Source organism: Orycteropus afer, unplaced genomic scaffold (assembly GCF_000298275.1).
Source record: "Orycteropus afer afer isolate SDZICR_OR568_19922 unplaced genomic scaffold, OryAfe1.0 scaffold00131, whole genome shotgun sequence".
In the NCBI taxonomy this organism is placed as follows: Eukaryota; Metazoa; Chordata; class Mammalia; order Tubulidentata; family Orycteropodidae; genus Orycteropus; species Orycteropus afer.
Window position 1 is genome coordinate 1,966,879 of NW_006921718.1, and position 5,344 is coordinate 1,972,222.

Consider the following 5,344-nt stretch of genomic DNA (forward strand, 5'->3'; position numbering starts at 1 on the left):
CTCTGCGCGAAGCCCGCTGGCTCCCTCTCCCCGGGCCTTATCTCTCTTTCCCACCGCCCCCTTGTCGGCCCCTAGTCACCTCACCCTCCCCCGCGCCACTCTCACTTTCTTGCTCTCCTCCTAGTCTCCCGCCACCTTTCCTCACTGGCTGAGCCCCCACTCAGCTCACGCCCTGCACCCCACTCCCCACATCCAGATCTCCCCTTCTCTTCAGCGATCCTCCTTTTAATCCTTCCTCGCAGTCCTCACCTTTCTCTCTCTTGTCCTCCTCTCTCCCCAACCCTGTCCCTACTTTCCCCGTACTTTTCTTTAACTCCTCTTCGCCTCTCCTTTTCCTTTTATTTTGTCCCTTTGCTTCCAGGCTCCGTATCCCTTTATATCCGTCCCCTGGACCTTTATACGCGCCTTTCGTCCTCTCCTCTGCAACGACCTTAAAAAACGTTCGCCAACATCAGGCTGTTTTGTCACTTGTCCAAGTTGATTTGGATCAGTGTCCCATTTTGTTCCCAGGAAAAAAATCCCGTCCAGGTGGAGATGTGTGATATTTAACTCTTGGGAATCTTGATCTGGAGCTGAAGACCCTTTGTCTTGCCTCCTGAAGGGTGCAGCCTCTTCGACCCCTTGGCAGCTCTCACAGCATAGTTCTCTTTCCCTCTCCCATCCAATGCAAACTCTAAGCGTTCTTTCTGCTACAGCCCCTTTCCTAAAAGAAAAGACACCGAGTGTCACTGCAAGGATGGCCAGAAATTTTCTCCTACTTCATTTCAGGCTGCTCAGAGACTGACTTCTTTTTTGTTGACCACCTCCATGTGGCCCCAGGTTGACTGGCCTCCTTGGATTTCTGCAAGAGCCTAGGATCAATAAACCCTAGCAGTGGCACCTGCTCTGTGAGGTGATTATTGCCTTTGAATAGAGATAGCCCCCGGTAATAAATCAAAGTAATGATTTTCTTCCTTGCAAGTTTCTGCATGGGCCAAGATGGTACACAACAAAGTAGTGCTGCACACTGAAGTCAACATTTCACTTGGTTCTGCTGGTCATCAGTAAGCAGCAGTTACAAATGTGAATGTTGAGAATGGCAGGCAGATTCATTTTGTAAAATGAGAAAATGTGAGGACCTAGGGCACGGAAAGAGTTAATTGCTTATGTTGTGTGATATTTACCACAGAGATGCAATGTTCTTGTGCCATTTAGTGCCCTTGGCGCCACTGTCCAAGGCAGAAAACCATGTTGGATGAATGGCAAGTCTTATGTTCTTATGCTTTGAAATATTAATGATCAAGAGATTATGAGGCATTCATTAGATGCTAAATGTCATTACGCCACGATTTAATGGGACTTATTAATTAGTGCCCCACATCAATTGGTATTAATGTGATTTATAGATTTCTTTGAGAATGACGTCAGTAAAGATGGTATGAGAATTTTGCTGGGATTTATTGTCGTTGCTGTTTATGCTCAGTATCTTCAGAGAGAATATTTCCAATGAAGAATGTGCACCTCTTCTGAGTCGCTCAGTTCACAGATAGATGACTTAACCAAATATTTCAGTCATATCAGACCCCCATGCCCGTTTCTGCTGACCTGACAATGTGAATTATTGCTTAGATTTTCTCACAGCTTCTGCAAGATCTATGGTAAGCTCTAGTCTAATTAAGGAAGACAAAGAATTATAATTTTAGTGTTTCCCTCACCTCTAAGCTTTTCCTTAACAGGAAACGCTAAGCTCATCAAAGGAGTCTTATCTGGATTTACACCAGAATGATGAGACTTAGAAGCTTTCTTTTATTTATACTTTATAATATGTGTAAAATCCTAAATCTTGATAGGTACACAGAGAAAATACCTTTAACTGTGAGCCCAGAGCTGACATCTGAAATTGACTCAAGTTGTCATATGTCCTTTTATTTTAAAAAATGCCTTTTCAGATAAAGTTATTTCAGAATTTGCAGGTCGCAGGAGTTGTCAAACCTTTAGCAAGTCTTCACCCCCTTTTCAAACACTGATGTGTTTATTTCAAGAAGTAGATCTTCAGCCAGATTTCAAAGTTACCTGATCATACAATAACCCTGTACTCAACTGGAGGTAGGCAGAAAGAAACCTCTTTTCCAGGCACTTCTATTTAACGTAAAGGAACATAGTGATCTGCCTCATTTTTCAAGCCAGAACTCCTTGATCACACCCTTCTTAGAAAATAGCATTATCCTTGAAGCTCATTTATGCCTATGTTTAAGATCAGTCTCAGCATATAATCCAAAGGTTACTATATGATGGATTACCCTTGACAGTATTTCATAAAAAAATGTCACACATTACAAATATGGGCCAGCAGTATGTAATGAGAGCACTGCCTCTGCTGGTGCAGCATTAACAGCATCAGCAGTGATGTGACATGTGATGTGTATACAGGCTATGCTACAGCAACTGCACGGTGCTCCATCCATGTTTTCATATTTCCTCTTTAGAATATTTCCAGCAATGAAATAACACTCTCTAACCCCCACGATGGTATGGGAATTGGGATATGAAGATGAACAAATGGCTGCCGTCTTTAAGATGTTCCCAGTCCAACAGTAAGACACAGACACATGGACCGAACGAGAGGCAAGTGCTGTAGTAGAGATAAAAACAAAGTGTTATGGGAATACGCATGGTGAAGAGACGTGAGGCGATGGACTGCCTGGGGGAGTCAAGAAGGCTACATTGAACCAATAACTTTTGAGTTCATTCTCAGAGGATGGGCTAAACTTTGCCAAGAGGATAATATCAGAGATATTGGCATTACAGTCAAAATATATATTTGTTTTATATTTCTACAAAATTTGTATTTGTATTTCTTTGGTTTGTATTTTTACCTCATAAATTCGGAGGCTTCGATAATTAGGATCACTATAAAATGAGTATATTTCTACATTTTTAATCCTAAAGTTGACATGTTCTAATGACTGACTACAAACTAGATACTTCCAGATGAGCGGAAACAGAAGTCTAAGCCGGAATACAGTCAGTGTACTAAGGCATTTAGCCTGGCAGGGAGTCAAGATGATAGGAGATCAAATATCCAGCCTGAATACTATGGCATGTCTCAGCACTGGCTGTGTTCTGACCTCAATGTTTTCAAACTTTGCCTGTTTTTCACTTGTCTTAAATTTCTCTCTGACATCCCTAGATCTGATATCCCCAGTGCATCCCTCAGAAAACAGCAATGCTCTAAAATGACATGGTTAGAGCCAGAGAATTTCCTCCTGGGTGTCTCACTCTATTATTGAACTCAACATGCCCCAAACTAAACTCTTAGATTTCCCTATGGTCCAGCTGCTCCTCCCAACTTCTCTCTCTTTGGTATGGACAAGTCACTCAAGTCACTCAGACTCAACATTATAGAATTATCTATTGCATTCCCAAGGTTATAGGAAATTTTCCTTTGAAATATCTTTTATCACCATTTCCTCTACATTTCTGCCACTTGCTATTGCCATCCATGCCTTTATCACCTGACATCTGGATTATTATAACAGCTTCCTCCATGGTTCCTGCAATTCCAAGGTCAATCCTTCCTGTAGTTTCCGGGATGCTTTTGACAAATGCATCTTCCTCAAATGCTACTTTGATTATGCCACTCTCTCACTTGTGCCTCCCCTTTCTAAGTTGGAGAGAATGATCCACTATACAAATCCAGAAACCTTCTTTGTTTTTGTCAGTATCCCCACTGCATTTAAACAGCCTAGCAGACTTGTTGGCCACATTTAAGTATTTAGAAAACAAAGTAAGTTTGCCTTCTCCAAACACACTTACCATGTTACCTTGGTGCTTTGTGATATTCATTATATTTCTTTTTACAGCCAGAAAGTTCCTTAAATAAATATATTTCTTATATAAAAAAAGGTCCTTGTGTGCTCACACATGCTCACAAACACACACAGACAAATACACACACACATACCTGCAGTTATCACAGAGCTGTGACGATGATTTCTTGACATATTTATGTTAAGCTTGTTGTTGTTGTTGTTGTTAGGTGCCCTTGTATTGTCTCTGACTCATAGCAACCTCACATACAGCAGAATGAAACACTGCCCAGTCCTGTGCCAGCCCCACAGACATTCCTGTACCTGAGCCCATCATTGCAGCCACTGTGTCTTTCCATCTCTTTGAGGGCCTTCCCCTTTATCGTTGTCCCTCCACTTTGCCAAGCATGATATTCTTCTCCAGGGAATGGTCCCTTCTTACAACATGATCAAAGTAGGTGAGATGAAGTCTGGCCATTCTTACTTCCAAGGTACATTCCGGCTGCACTTCTTCCAGAAGAGATTTGTTAGTTCTTTTAGCAGTCCATGGTACTTTCAACATTCTTCATCAACACCACAACTCAAAAGCATTGACTCTTCTTCGGTCTTCCTTATTCATTTTCCAGCCCTCACATGCATTAAGTGATTGAAAATACCATGGCTTGTGTCAAGGACACCTTAGTCTTCAAGGGAACATCTTTGCTCTTCAGGACTTGAAAGATGTTTGTGGTAGTTCAGTTTGTGTGTCAGCTTGGCTGGGCCTGGCTGAATGGCTGGGCAGCTAGATGTAGTATTCCCCACGATAAGACTGGTAATCAACTCCATGGTGGAATCTACTGGGAGTAGCTGAGTAGCTGCCTTAGGAAATGTGGTCTGCTTCCTGTATATAAGCAGAAGCCTTGGGGAATGGTCTCTAGCTTTTGGCATGCTTGGACCCTGCATGTAGCTGTGTCATTGTTCAGCAGCCTGCCATGCTCTGCTGACCTTGGGACTTGCAATGGGCTTGAATTAATGGCCTGCCATGTGGTTTGGTAACATTGGGACTGTGCCTTTTCACTTGTCGACCTTGGGTTTTTCAGCCTCAGTAGCTAGCAACTGTCTGAGTGATGAAAAGCCTCTAGCTCCAGTGGGCTGGGAGCAAAAGGCAGAGCTGAAGCCCAAGGTCAAGGGCACAGCCCCTAGAGCCTGGTACATTGAACTTGGACTTAAAGCCTCCAAATTGTGAGAGAATAAACTCCTGTTTGTTAAGGGCATCCCATTTGTGGTATATTCTTGTCAGAGTGGCACTAGGTAACTAGAACAAGGTTCTTTGCAGCAGATTTGCCCAATGCTATACAACATCTGATATCTTGACCACTGCCTCCATTGGTGTCGATTGTAGAACCAACCAATGTGAAGTCTTTGACAACTTCAATCTTTTCTCCATTTATCATGATGCTGCTTATCAGTCCATTTGTGAGGATTTTTGTTTTCTTTATGCTGAGATGTAATCCATACTACAGACTGTATTCTTCAATCCTCATCAGAAAGTGCTTCAAGTCATCCTCACTTTCAGC